We start from the raw sequence: 15,828 nt of genomic DNA, 5'->3' as shown, positions 1-15,828 counted from the left end.
ATGTTTTTTCTTATTCTGGCTAATTTTTAGTTTATTCCAGAATGACTTTTTTTGTTTATTATTAATTTATATGAGCACAATATCACTCACTAGCGCTGCACTGTTTTTTTCTTTTTGACTGTAAGCAAGACACAAGTGTCGTTGTACTTCTCACCTGGTTGCCGCCACACATGCTTGACACCATCTGAGCCAAATAAGTTTATCTTGGTCTCATCAGACCACAGGACATGCTTCCAGTAATCCATGTCCTTAGTCTGCTTGTCTTCAGCAAACTGTTTGCTGGGTCTTTTTTGTGCATTATCTTTAGAAGAGGCTTCCTTCTGGGATGACAGCCATGCAGACCAATTTGATGCAGTGGTCTGAGCACTGACAGGCTGACCCCCCACCCCTTCAACCTCTGCAGCAATGCTGACAGCACTCATATGTCTATTTCCCAAAGACAACCTTTGGATATGACACTGAGCACGTGCACTCAACTTCTTTGGTCGACCATGGCAAGGCCTGTTCTGAGTAGATTCTGTCCTGTTAAAGCGCTGTATGGTCTTGGCCACCGTGCTGCAGCTCAATTTCAGTGTCTTGGCAATCTTCTTGTAGCCTAGGCCATCTTTATGTAGAGCAACAATTCTTTTTCTCAGATCCTCAGAGAGTTCTAAGACCAGTTTGAGAGAGTGAGATCGATAATACTAGATTTAACACACCTGCTCTCCATTCACACCTGAGACCTTGTAACACTAACGAGTCACATGACACCGTGGAGGTAAAATGGCTACTTGGGCCCAATTTCGAAATTTTCACTTAGGGGTGTACTCACTTTTGTTGCCAGTGGTTTACTTATTAATGGCTGTGTGGGATATTTTGAGGGGACAGCAAATTTACACTGTTATACAAGCTGTACACTCACTACTTTATGTTGTAGCAAAGTGTAATTTCTTCAGTGTTGTCACATGAAAAGATATAATAAAATATTTACAAAAATGTGAGGGGTGTACTCACTTTTGTGAGATACTGTATAGATGCAAAAAGTTGCATTTTAAAAGCTACTGATTTAAATTGTTGGAAGGGCCAAAAACTTCACAAAGGAAGAATTGTTTTGCTGTTTGTCAAATGATATTTTCTTGTGAACTTTGCACCTCCTGCTGGCTTCAAACAACATAACTTGGTTGACGAAGTACGGCTTATATAATACTTGAACAACTCGGAAATACATCATGAATAGATTTTTGAAAAGGAGTATAGTTTTTATTTTGTACTAGTTTGTAAAAAAAGATACCAACTACACAAGCGCCTTATTTATTTAGGGCACTGTCTGTTGAGGCACTTCTGTAAATAAAGTAACAGACAGTGACAGATTTTCCCAGGGGGTATTATTTAGTGTTTAATCAACAGTCTGGCACAACAAATTGCTTTTAGTGATTGTTATGGAACCATGTTACAAAAAGCACTTCTTTGCAATAAATGGAGAACCTCCTGCCAGTCATGTGAAATTTGCTAGATGGCTGTCTTTTGAATTAGAAGAAAATAGTCTGCAGGGTTGTGATGGATTACTAATCGTTATTCTAATACTGACAACGACTTGTGCATATGTTGTTCTTTGACTGTCCTTACCCTGTGAAAAAAACAACATATACATGTAGTAAAGTGAAAGGTGCAGTGCCCCCAAACAGATACTTTAAAGTGGATGTAAACCCAAATTTTTTATTTATTTTTTGCTGTCACAATGTAGAGCAGGGGTCCTCAAACTACGGCCCCCGGGCCGGATCCAGCCTGCCTACATATACATGTAGTAAAGTGAAAGGTGCAGTGCCCCCAAACAGATACTTTAAAGTGGATGTAAACCCAATTTTTTTTTTTTTGCTGTCACAATGTAGAACAGGGGTCCTCAAACTACGGCCCCCGGGCCGGATCCAGCCCGCCAGTGTGATTTAGCCAGCCCGCGGACTGCCCCTTATATATTGCAGAAATCCCCCTCTTCTCTGCTACCTTTTTAATCACACAAGATGAATAACATGACAGGTTCGGACAAAAGGCGGGTCTTTTAAGTTAAGCAGCGGGGAGATTTCAGCAATCAAACACCTAGCAAAGTCCCGCCCTTTGTCCGGACCCGCGATGCTTTGCGTCTTGTGTGATTGAGATAGCAGAGAGACGGAGTGCTGGGATGTTGTAGAAGGGGCGGCAGTGTAATATCGATGGAGGGATCTGTGATAGGGGGGAGATCTGTGATGGGGGAGTCTGTGATGGTGGGGTCTGTTATGGGGGCTATGTGAGGAGAGGAGTTTGTGTTGGGTGGGCTTTGTGATGGGGGGAGTTTGTGATGGGGGATCGGCTATGGGGGGACCTGATTTGTTTTTTTTGGGGGGGGGTCTGTGATAAAGAGGAGTCTGTGATGGGGGATCTGTTATGGGGGTCTGTGATGGGGGGTCTGTTATTCTGGGCTTTGTGATGGAGAGGAGTTTGTGTTGAGGGGCTTTATGATGGGGAGGATCTGTTATGGGGGCTTTTTGATGGAGAGGAGTTTATGGTGGAGGGTCTGTTATTGGGGGCTTTGTGATGGAGGGAAGTTTGTGTTGGGGGGCTTTGTGATGAGGGGCCTAATATGGGGGGAATCTTTGATGGGGGGATCTGTGATGGAGAGGAATCTGTGATGGGGGGGTTCTGTGATATGGGGGGTTCGTGTTGGGGAGGGGTTCTGTGATGAGGGGAGTCTGAAATACTAATACGTTTATGTTGATTAAAATTGTTCTTTATTTTAAATATTGTATTGTTTTTTCCTGTGTCTTTGCACTTCAAATAAGATGTGTGCATAGGTTCATATTTTTTTAAACTATAGTCCGGCCCCCCAACAGTCTGAGGGATCGTGAACTGGCCACCTGTTTAAAAAGTTTGAGGACCCCTGATGTAGAGTATAAGATTTCCTATCATCTGCCCAGTTTTGCCACAAAGAGTTAATCCAGCTCTAAGCAATCCTCTTTTCTTTTTTCAGTGAGATAAACAGACAAACAGGAGAAAACTTTTGTCCGTTCTTCCCCCTTGCTGTGAATGACAGGTTATTTACATAGCTCATGCACTAGCCTGAGGCATTATTTTTTAATTCCCACCCCCACTCCTTTTCTGAAGTCATGTGGTTACTTTTCTGGATTTTGACTGGATGTTAGTGATCATAGCAGAATTTACTATACGGAATACACAGGAGAAAATGCATGTTGACAAGGGGAGTGTAGAGGTGGGCGGGGAGTCTACTGACATCACAACTCCACCCACCGAGCTCCAGATAACAGACCCACCCACAGAATCTGCAGTTTTTCAGTTCTTATAACAGACAGAGGGGAAACATTTGACAGGTAAGGATACATGCAGGAGACATCTATATCCTTATAGATCAGCACTATGGCAGTAGTTTAGAAAGGATGAGAGTGAGTTTACATCCACTTCAAATAAACAAATAAATGTAAAAACTGAGATGTACACATAATTAGGGAACAGAGTGCGTCCTCTGAAAACACGTTGGTAGGAGCCTATACGCTGACATCACTCCATCCCTTATCATTTCCAGGACGGTGGCCATCTTACTGCTTTTTTTACTGTACTCATCTTGATTGGGTCACCTCCTGGTAGAGAATTGTGGAACCGCTGGTGATTGTCTTTCAGAACTAATAGTGGATGTATAACAGAGGCTGTGTCTGCTACGCTCATTCATGTCTCAAGCCCCATACACACTATCAGTTTTCCTGCAGGTTTTCTCTTCAGGTTTACCAAAACCATGTAGTGCAAGGGCCTGCCTGATTGCATACAAATTGAAACTCAGCAAACTATTTGCTGGGTCTTTCTTGTGCATCATCTTTAGAAGAGGCTTCCTTCTGGGATGACAGCCATGCAGACCAATTTGATGCAGTGTGCGGCGTATGGTCTGAGCGCAGACGTTGAGATTTGACCTCATATTAGATGGTTTTGGTAAACCTGAAGAGAAAACCTGCAGGAAAACTGATAGTGTGTATGGGGCTTTAAGTGTCTGATGAGTGCATACATGGTGGTGGACAGGCGGCACCAGTGATCACTTCTGCACAGTGGATAGTTATCATTTTTTGTTACAATTTTTATTTATATATCACAGACCTGGACTTTCACATTTTGGTAGATTATTTGCAGATTAATTATGTGTATATCACCATTTTAAAATATATTTGCTTATTTTGTTTGTTTAATTTATCTGTTTGGAGCACTGCATCTTCCACTATACAATTTATATGAGGTTTGTATGTTCAACTTGTTGCCAGCTGCCCATGCCTCCAAGCCCTGACTTACCCTGATATTAAATATATACATGTAGGCTGCCATTGCTGGCTGACTTCCTTTATTTGATCCTTTGGTTTCATCCATGTCTAAGCTACTTATCAGGAACAAGTATACAGATTGTGACTTCTGGATTCACTCTGGATCTGATTGCTGTACATTTGTTGCAGGACACTGCCTCAAAAAATATGGTGGATATTGGACTGGCAAGACAGCCAAGCAACTAGCATTTTTTCTTCAAGTTTATATTTAAAACCTATTTGGGAGAAGAGTCAGACACAGCAAAGTAAGTTTGGCAAAAGACAGGTAAACGTCTCATACAGAGCAAAAATATGTAAGATCTGACCGTCTTTGTTACCATCACTGGGGTGCAAACCCTTCTAAAGCACAAACACATTAACCTTTTGCCAACCATGCAACACATATATGCAGTGGCAAGGAAAGTGAAACCTAATGCCCACACACTGCACATTAAAGGGCTGTAGCAAGTGGACAGGAAGGGGTTATCATGAAATAATAAGGGTGGCTTCACACTGATCCACTGCGCTTTGACTGCAGCACAGTGTACCTGCATGTATCTAGCTTTCAGAAATGCACCACACCTGTGGGGCATAATAGAAGTTCATGGGAAATCACAGCTAACTTGCATGAAAACCGTTGGTACACTGGTACAGTTTGAAAGTGCCCACACAGAGGGCCCTTGCACAGAGGGTTTAACTGAAGAGACCCTGTCATCACCCAGTACATATGAATATTAAAGTGGTTGTAAACCCACTATTTTGACTTTTACCTACAGGTAAGCCTATAATAAGGCTTACCTGTAGGTAAGGAGAATATCTCCTAAACCTGCACGGTTTAGGAGATATTCCCCTCGCAATGCGGGCGGCGCATGCGCAGGGGGAAATCCACGGCGATAGGACCGGAATCCGCCGGACCCTGCCGATTTTAAATCTCCCGCGCACACGCGCGGGAGTGACGTCATCGCCGCTCCAGCCAATCACAGCCAATCACTGGAGCCGCGATACCCAGAAGACACGCCGGAGCAAGATGACATCCTGCTCGGCGTGGACCAGGTAAGTTGTGTTCACCTCGCTCCGAGGTAAGTATTTCATAATCGGCTAGTATGCGGTGCATACTAGCCGATTATGCCTTTTGCCTTGCAGGTTTTAAAAAAAATAAAAAAGTTTATGCGGTTTACAACCGCTTTAAGCCATGACGTAAAGGCTGTCTTTACAGTTCATGCAAGGCTTCCTTAGCGGATGCTGAGATGGAACACTTGGCACCCTGCTTAGGTGCTTCCAACAAACAGTGCCTCCTGCTTTCCAAACCCTTCCAGCAGACCGAGAGCTAATACCAAACCTTTTTCCCCAAGCATCATACACAGACAAGATGTTGGGGTGAAGTCAAAAGAATGACTGTTTATTGAACAAAAATACAGGTTTTGGTACACTTCAAAAGTACTGCAAGACCCAGTAGTCAGCTGGTAGTTGCAAATGATTAAATTTTTTGTTCAGTTACCTGCAACTATTGGGTTGGGTATGTGGAAAACAAGTACTGAGCTCTGTGTTTTAAAATGTTAGTTTACTGTTTGTCGTGTTAACCCTCTTGCTGTTGACTTTGAGTCATTGGCCTCAAGTATACTAATAACGGCTTATTACTAATCAGTGTATTTACAGTACTTACATATGGGCCTCTTTCAAGAGTACCTTCACTTAAAAATAAAAGTACCGCTCATCTGTTTCTCCCCCTCTCCTCCAACATTTTTGGTTGTTTTTAATTTCTGGGAGCGGGTACCTTTTTCCGACTGGTACCCGCTCACCTAAATAAGAATTACATCAGCTTGGCCCGCCCCCTGCTCAGAACCTCCTGGGATGGCTGCAAGATCAGTTTGACATGATCTCATGCATGCGTAGTGGGGAGCTGGCAGTGAAACGTCAGCAAGTCACAGCTGGCTCTCTCATCCAAGATGGTGGCGCCCGTGACACAAAGTCCAATAAAGAAGTAGGTAAAAATAAAGACAGCACTGAACTCCCTGGGCTGTTAAGTGTCTGTTTCTTAAAAGTCAGCAGCTACAGTATTTTTTTTGCAGACATTTTTTTTTAAAATCAACTAAAGTTAAAGTTCCTCTTTTTAAGCTTGTGATGATGACATCAGCCTGAGATACCTCTGAGATGATTCCAAATTCATTGACATTCAGTAGACCTGTTTTCTGACCTGCATTTTACCTGCTTCAATCGGGTTTTGCATTAACGTAGACCTGTATGGGGATAAAAACCCTGCTTGAGATTTGTGGACCCAAGTTCTTTAACAATATGCCAAGACCTTACATGCACCCCTCGAATAACTTCAGACCAGGCTCTGAGCAGTTGAATCAACTTGTCAGGTCACCCGTAGCCAGGTGACAAGTGCACCCCGTAGGGGTCAGGGATGCACCACAGGGTGGTGAATCCTATGGCCGACTGCTGCTAGCAGAGACGAAGCGTGAACCTAAGATCACCCAGGGCGCGGAGTCTAAGACCCAGTTTTGTATTCACCAGAGCCCTTGATGGTAGGGATGGTCTTGGCCGCAACTGGGTCCAGGTCGCATCCCCGGGATTCCTCAAGTCACACTCCGCAGGGAGAAGGGGGAAGCAGCCAGTAGGACAAGCAGTGGTGATGGACAGGCCAAGGTCAGGGCAACAGGCAGACAAGGATAACCGTGGAACATGCAAATAGTCAGGGGCACAGGCAGACAAGGAAGTCGGGGACAAGCCAAAACGGTACACGGAAGATGATCGTAGCACTCTGCAAACAGGAACTAGCGATTACACTGCAGACAGGAACTAAGCATAGGAACACTGTTGAACAGCACTGCAGACCTGTAGAGCAAAGGTTAATATAGGCTTCCTGGGATGGACTAGGGTGGAGCCATACAGGAAGAGGAAGTGATAAGAAGGGAGACCAGAACAGGATCTGCCTCTAATGAACACATGGAGATCAGGTAGGCAGACAGACTTGATGCATATTCATGACAGTACCCTCCCTCTTAAGGCCCCTCCCCCTCCCCAGCCTGGAGCCAGGGCTAAAGGGGAATCCCAGAAGAAACCTCCTCAACAAATGGGGCGCAAAGATCTCAGATGCAGAAATCCAAGACGCCTCCTCAGGACCAAATCCTCTCCAAAGCACAAGGTACTGAAGAACGCCTCTGCGGAGACGAGAATCCAGAACTTGAGTATCCTCATTGACCAGAACCGAAGTAGGGACAGGAGGAGAGGATTTATTGAGGACCAAAAGCCTTTTAGGAATAAGTAAGGGCATGAGAGGGTCAACAGGAATCCGAGGAGGATCAAGCAGACCCTTAAAGATGAACTGGGGATTAAGCACAGGACCATCAGACTGGGCAGAGGTCAGAGGAACCCTGAAGTCAGGTTGGTTAGAAGGTGACAGGGCACAGGAGTCAAGCTGGATAGTAGGGAAACCAGCAGAATGCAGAGAGCCCTGAAAACAAGGTAGGAAACCCCATTTGGCCAAATGAGGCAATCTATCCAAAGGATGGATTGAGCCCCTTAGACAGGTTGCAGGAGGACCTGAACAAGAAAAGGTAGGAGGCTCACTGGGCATGGGCTGACCTGGCATAGCTGATGCAGAGGCCGATCGAATAGCATAGTCAGGTGTAGTGATTACCCGAATCGCATCACAAGGCGTAGTGACTGCAGAACTCGCAGACAAGTTAGCCTGGCTGTGCGTTTTAGGGACAGTCAACGGTAAACTGGAGTGAATGATCGGCTCAGGTTCACAGACGGGCTCCTCATCCAGAGTGCTACATTGGCTAGAAAGTGCATCAGCCTGACTATTGCAGGGCACATTCCGGACACCACTACATGTGGTAGGACGAGCAAAAGATTCTGGAATGGTGGCAACAGGAAGTTTCTCTTTTGGGGCAACCTTGGGTAGGCAAGACGTGGAACAGGAGGGACCCCAAGCCAGGATCTGTCTGGCAGTCCAGTCAATATGAGGAGAATGGAGTCTTAACCAAGGAAGACCCAAAACGATAGGAGCTGAGGTTTTAGGTAGAACAAGGAAGGATATCCACTCCTGGTGAAGTGTGCCTACTGACATCTTAACAGGGACTGTCTGGAAGCGAATAGGACCCCCCGGGAGAACAGTGCCATCAATCGCCGAGACCACCAATGGTGTGGTGAGGGGCAAAAGGGTAAGTCTCATGGACGATGCGATTTTCCAGTCTATGAAATTGCCAGCGGCTCCGGAATCCAGATATGCCGAGACCGAATGAGAAGAAGCACCAAAATGAAGGGACACAGGAAGAAAAAGACGAGAAGGTGAAGGAGATATTTCTGGATCCAATATTCCACCTTCCAGATGTATTGAACCCGAGCGTTTCTCGGGGCGAAGAGGGCAAGTGTCACGAAAATGACTTTTGCCCCCACAGTATAGACACAGGCCTAGAGTTCTGCGCCTGGCACGTTCCTCAGGGGATAGTCTGGTCCGACCCAGCTGCATGGGTTCCTCAGTTGGCAAGGGATGCTCCACGGGTCGAAGAGAGGGGAGCTCAGGCTGACTAAGGGCCAAGGGATGTTGGCGTCGCTTTTCTAGGGTCCTTTCCTGAAAGCGAATATCGATCTGATTACACAAGGAGATCACTCCGTCCAGATCAGTGGGGATGGTTCTTCCTGCTAGTTCATCCTTCACTCTATCAGATAGGCCATGCAAAAAGGTTGCGACTAAGGCCTCATTGTTCCAACTCAGTTCAGCTGAGTGGATACGGAACTGAAGAGAATATTGTCCCACTGAACGGGATTCTTGGCGGAGACGTAAAAGGGCGCTGGCTGCTGAAGAGACACGAGCCGGTTCTTCAAAGATATTCCGAAAAAGTTTCAAGAAAACAGGCAGGCTAGAAACCACTGGATCATTCAATTCCCACAGAGGGGCAGCCCAGGCTAAGGCTTCCCCGGAGAGGAGAGAAATGATATAGGCTATCTTGGCCCGGTCAGACAAGAAGTACTGGGGCAGGAGCTCAAAATGAATAGTGCATTGGCTAAGGAATCCCCTGCAGGCTTTGGAGTCTCCAGAAAAACGGATTGGAGGTGATAACTTCAGTGAATGCGACTCTGCGACTGGTGCAACAGGTGCAGCTGCTGGTTGTACTTGGGGTTGCGGATTCGGGGTTCCCAGCGAGGTCTGAAGCTGATCAAAGCGGGAAGCCAGATCCTGAAGGAAACGCATCACCTGATCCTGATTAGCTTCATGCGTCTCGAGTCTGCGAACAATGCACTGTAATGGATCATCTGCGGGGAGCGGCATGTCGGCTGGATTCATGGCTGTTCAAACTGTCAGGTCACCCGTAGCCAGGTGACAAGTACACCCCGTAGGGGTCAGGGATGCACCACAGGGTGGTGAATCCTATGGCCGACTGCTGCTAGCAGAGACGAAGCGTGAACCTAAGATCACCCAGGGCGCGGAGTCTAAGACCCAGTTTTGTATTCACCAGAGCCCTTGATGGTAGGGATGGTCTTGGCCGCAACTGGGTCCAGGTCGCATCCCCGAGATTCCTCAAGTCACACTCCGCAGGGAGAAGGGGGAAGCAGCCAGTAGGACAAGCAGTGGTGATGGACAGGCCAAGGTCAGGGCAACAGGCAGACAAGGATAACCGTGGAACATGCAAATAGTCAGGGGCACAGGCAGACAAGGAAGTCGGGGACAAGCCAAAACGGTACACGGAAGATGATCGTAGCACTCTGCAAACAGGAACTAGCGATTACACTGCAGACAGGAACTAAGCATAGGAACACTGTTGAACAGCACTGCAGACCTGTAGAGCAAAGGTTAATATAGGCTTCCTGGGATGGACTAGGGTGGAGCCATACAGGAAGAGGAAGTGATAAGAAGGGAGACCAGAACAGGATCTGCCTCTAATGAACACATGGAGATCAGGTAGGCAGACAGACTTGATGCATATTCATGACACAACTTTTACTTTAAACTTGGCATAACATGTATGCAATAACGTCCTCTTCCTAACAAAACCTAACTGAGGCTGCCCCAGGTTACCTTCACAGGTGAAACCTCTGAGGAAAGTCTATGCTTGGCAATGTTCGAACAGAGAAGTCTATGTTTCTGGAATCTTCCTAGGAATCAGCGTTCGAGAGCGGACCACAGTCTCTAGTTGCTTTTGTTCTCTAAATCAACTAAAGTTAAAGTTCCTCTTTTTAAGCTTGTGATGATGACATCAGCCTGAGATACCTCTGAGATGATTCCAAATTCATTGACATTCAGTTGACCTGTTTTCTGACCTGCATTTTACCTGCTTCAATTGGGTTTTGCATTACCGTAGACCTGTATGGGGATAAAAACCCTGCTTGAGATGAACAAAAGTCTATTGACACAGGGCCTAAGAAAGTACTATAGCCAGCCAACTAGCATTTTCAGAAGGTGCGCAATGGCTGCCCCCATTTCCCACATGACAGGTTTACTTTAAATTTCTTATTTAACAAAAAATATTAATTTTGCTGCATCCTGGTTAGTGTATTTGCCTGAATTTTCCTATTCAAACCAGATGGTTGGGATCCTTCAAAGTGCACGTCAACAAATGTCGAAAAAGAGCATGTTAAAACACAAGCTTGTCTTGTGAATGTAAAGGAAACTAGCAAACAGATCAATAATTTCTATGTAATGAAAGATTTTCTGTGTATACTGATGAACGACAGAGAAGACACATCAGAGAAATGTGCTGCTTGATGTGCTTTTCTCTGACGCTTCTCTGTACTCGGTTCTGTCTGCTCATCCAAACACAAGGGTACATAGCAAATCCATCACTGCACAGAGAGCTGTATTCTATAGTCTCTTCTACCCTGCAGTACATCTTAGACCTGTCTTTTTCAGACAGAGACAAAACAGGTAAAACACCCCTATACTGTATACGTATAGACTTTTCATGAGCAACTTCACTCCCCTTTATACATTTTTTTTCACCCTTTTACCTCGTCTGCTGGGTTGTCCATAAAAAACATACTCACTTGCCCAACAAATCCAGCATTGTCTGGTTTAAGCTGCAACACCATTTCTTCTCATCTGACATCATCAGTAGGCTGGCTGTTTCTTCCTGGTTCTTGCAGCTGGCTCCCTGACAAGCTGCCACAGTGCATGCAGAGGAAAAGTGGAGAATGCCCTTAAGCATCCCAGGTTGTGTGATGATCCCAGGAGGCTTTAGGCATGGGGATGTTCAGCGTCAAATGATGGCAAGTGATAGAAAAGGGTAAAAGTCCACTTTAAAATAAACAGGAGAAAGAACATGCTCACAACAAAGCAATTTATACATAATTTTGTTTAATATGAAGCTTGTAAGGTTGGTCGTCACATCCTCCATGTTTTCCCTCTATCATTGGGCACCAAGCAAGAGTTACATGAGAGTCCAACCCCGGGGTGGGTTCTTTGGGCTACACCAGGCATTAAACAGGGCCATTAACCATGCATGTGGGGTAACACTTCGCTCACCAATGCCCGGCACCAGGCGGGAGCCACAGTCATGTGAAAAGTCAAACATTAAGGCAGCCTCCCAACTTAGAGATTAGCCTTATGTGTGCAGAACCCAAAGTATGGCGTTCCTCCTAAAGCTGATTCATCCCATGTTCTTTACACATGTATTGATGTATGTGTTGCATTTGGAGGAACAAGCCACCAGTTAGCATGCCTCTGTTACCTCTCTCCCAGTAACAGAATGGGGTCCCTCTGAGGAGCACATATCGCGGACCTCATACATGCTCTTACTTAGCTCCTCTCTTCCCATACCAGGTAACCAGGTCATAGATCTCCTTAATGCTAATCTACTCCCGCAGAACGGCAGAGATGGACAGCTAGGGAGGGAGTCAAAGCACCGACCCTGGTTACTGTTTCTCTTTGCGATTACTCATGTGAACTGCCTCTTCCATCTTGTGTTGTTGAATAAACCTCTGTCGTAGTGATGTTACACATACTCAATACTGTGTTTGTGGACCCAAGTTCTTTAACAATATGCCAAGACCTCACATGCACCCCTTGAATAACTTCAGACCAGGCTCTGAGCAGTTGAATCAACTTTTACTTTAAACTTGGCATAACATGTATGCAATAACGTCCTCTTCCTAACTAAACCTAACTGAGGCTGCCCCAGGTTACCTTCACAGGGGAAGCCTCTGAGGAAAGTCTATGCTTGACAATGCTCGAACAGAGAAGTCTATGTTTCTGGAATCTTCCTAGGAATCAGCGTTCGAGAGCGGACCACTGTCTCTAGTTGCTTATGTTCTCCGTGCGTTTTTCCAAATGTTCCCTGGAGCGCCCCTTAGGATCCGGACTTCTTTTACAGAGCACGGGCGGAAGGCTAGACCTCAGCATAAGCCGTGAGCACACCAGGGAAAGGCAGCAAATTTTTTTATTTTTTCCCCTTACCTGGGCAGCCGGGTACTACTTAACCCCCTTGGCGGTAAACCCGAGCGTGACTCGGGGTTGGTTTTTCATGTTAAGATCGGTATCCCCGAGTCACGCTCGGGGTGGACGTGCAGAGTGTGCAGCGGCGCGGCTTACCTTCTCGCTGGATCCACAGGCAAGTTACTTACCTTGTCCCTGGATCCAGCGATGCCACCCCGCTGTGTGAGCGAGCGGGACCTCCTCGCTCGATTCACAGTGTCCCCGATTGCCGCCGATCTCCGTTCCCTGCGACGTTACGACGCACGGGAGCCGAGAACGGCACCAAATTCAAAAAAGTAAACAAACACTTTACATACAGTATACTGTAATCTTATAGATTACAGTATTGTATGTAAAAAATACACACCCCCTTGTCCCTAGTGGTCTGCCCAGTGCCCTACATGTACTTTTATATAATAAAAAATGTTCTTTCTGCCTAAAAACTGTAGATTGTCCAAAAGTGTCCCTTTATGTCAAAAATGGTTTTAGATCAGCTAGAAAACAGCGATAATAAATTATAATCACTTGCAGAATTGTGCGATAGCGATTTGTGGGCAAATTCATCATAAAAAAAAAATAATGACAGCGACAATTCTGCAACTGAGCAAATTTCAGTGATTTTGAGTTGATTACATTATTGAATAATTTTTATTATAATTATATTATTATTTGTTATAATTATTTATAATTATTTATTATATTATAATTTATCATTTTGTTTTAAAAAAAAAAATCATACCCGGGATGCCTACAAGACTCTTGCTTGGTCAGATTTAAGTGAGTTATTTCTAAAAATTACAGGCCTACAGTATAAAACTCCAAATTTCCTTGCAAAATAATTGTACCGCTTTTGGTACGTAATTCCAGACAGAATCATACCGCCAGGGAGGTTAAATACACAGTAGGCCACCTGCCTACAAGTTGACATTTGCCAATACTGGGTAAAGCAATAGGTTAACTGTCTTCCCCTTAAAATCATTATTTTCCGCAACGGAGAGTGAGGAAAAATAACCCTAGGTAAGCTGCCGTTGGATTTACGGTCAGATTTTAAACTGGTTTGACTGCCTCTCTGCTCCCACTTGACCGGGCTAGATCACCAGTTCCTCCATACTCGGAAGTATCAGTATTTCTATTATTTCTATTATTCCCAGTGGCTGAACAGAGAGGCTGGGAAGCGAAGTTAAGATGTTCTGGCTTTTAAGGAACATTGCCTTACACTTTTGACTCTTCTCTCAAGCAGTCCTATAAAGGCCACCTTCTGACCAATGAATTTTATTCCCACGTCACCACAAAATTAAACCATTCATCTAGACCTGTACTGCAGCAAACCACAATGCACAGACTGTATGCCGTGGTATACGGCGATAAAAATGGGTCATATATATTGTTAAAAAATTATGGGCTGCCTTAATGCAACACATGATATAGTAACGCCACAATGGTCTGCAAAGTTGTAAAGGGGGCCAAAGGGTTTCTTCTTTCAATGCAATTGGAATATAAACCTATACTTGCCTGAACCACTGTACTTCTTAGAATGGGAAAGTAGGTGTCACAGTTCCTGTCAGTCATTTCATGATGCAGCATTAGGGCAGGGCACACAATTACCAGTTTCCAGTGCAGATGCATAAGGAAACATGGGAATCAGTATGACTGCCAATTATTATGCGGGACCGACTGTGGTTGTGATCTGAGTAGCGGTAAATCTAAACATGTCTAGGACAGAATGGGAGGTGGATTGGGATTTTCTTTTTAAGTTCTGACAGGTTTTCTTTAAATGTTGCTCCTGCTTAGGAGACAAGTGTAGATTCCACTATACGTACAAAGTCAGGTTGGCAGTGCTCCATGTTTGACATCTCTGAAGTAGCTCCAGCAGTTGAGCTCCAACTCCAGATTTGGTCAGGCGTCTAAACAAACCCTCCAGGTGGAACCAAACTTTTACTTAAAGCGGGGGTTCACCCTTAGAGGGCACTTTTCCCCCTTAGATTCCTGCTCGTTATTACTAGGGGAATCGGCTATTTATTTAAAAATAGGTGCAGTACTTACCCGTTTACGAGACGCATCCTCTCCGTCGCTTCCGGGTATGGGCTTCGGGAATGGGCGTTCCTTCTTGATTGACAGGTTTCCGAGAGGCTTCCGACGGTCGCATCCATCGCGTCACGATTTTCCGAAAGAAGCCGAACGTCGGTGCGCAGGCGCAGTATAGAGCCGCACCGACGTTCGGCTTCTTTCGGCTACGAGTGACGCGATGGATGCGACCGTCGGAAGCCTCTCGGAAGACTGTCAATCAAGAAGGAACGCCCGCTCCCGAAGACCATACCCGGAAGCGACGGAAGAAGATGCAGCTCGAAAACGGGTAAGTACTGCACCTATTTTAATACAAATAGCCGATTCCCCTAGACCGAACGAGCAGGAATCTAGGGGAAGAAAAAAAAATTTTTTAGAAATGGGTGAACTCCCGCTTTAAATATAAACATACCAGTCCAGGTTTATATTTCAGTGAAATAATATGATTCATTTAGATCGTACAGGATCCAAATCTACATAGCAGACTTTACCATCTTCATATTATCCAATTTCCAAACATTACACGCATGTGAAAATAGAACGGTCTGTCCTAAGATTTTAAAATCTACTATAGTTTTAGGTAAAAAGTAGAAATAGGGATGAGCTTTATGTTCGGGTCGAGCATGAGTTAGACTCGAACATTGGCTGTTCGCCCGTTCGCCGAACAGTGAACAATTTGGGGTGTTCACGGCAAATTCGAAAAGCTGCAGAACACCCTTTAAAAGTCTATGGGAGAAATCTAAAGTGCTAATTTTAAAGGTTAATATGCAAGTTATTGTCACAAAAAGTGTTTGGGGACCCGGGTCCTGTGTCAATGCAAAAAAAGTTTTAAAAACTGATTTTTTTTCGGGAGCAGGGATTTTAATAATGCTTAAAGTGAAACAATAAAAGTGAAATATTCCTTTAAATTTCGTACCGGGGGGGTGTCTATAGTATGCCTGTAAAGTAGCGCATGTTTCCTGTGTTTATAACAGTCTCTGTACAAAATGACATTTCTAAAGGAAAAAAGTCATTTAAAACTACTCGTGGCTATAATGA

The 15,828-nt window shown here is 44.9% G+C and overlaps 1 long non-coding RNA gene across 1 annotated transcript; it reads right to left on the bottom strand.

Moving 5' to 3' along the window:
• Positions 1 to 1,051: 1,051 nt before the first annotated feature.
• Positions 1,052 to 11,500, bottom strand: LOC120924813. The gene is made up of 3 exons (XR_005746430.1): positions 11,301 to 11,500; positions 4,300 to 4,543; positions 1,052 to 1,606 (listed from the first exon to the last, which is right to left on the bottom strand). It is a non-coding gene; the product is annotated as an uncharacterized LOC120924813 (long non-coding RNA).
• Positions 11,501 to 15,828: the final 4,328 nt, after the last annotated feature.

Source organism: Rana temporaria, chromosome 1, assembly GCF_905171775.1.
Source record: "Rana temporaria chromosome 1, aRanTem1.1, whole genome shotgun sequence".
Taxonomy (NCBI): Eukaryota; Metazoa; Chordata; class Amphibia; order Anura; family Ranidae; genus Rana; species Rana temporaria.
The sequence above is the reverse complement of the archived record's forward strand: the minus strand, read 5'-3'. Positions and strand labels throughout refer to the sequence as shown.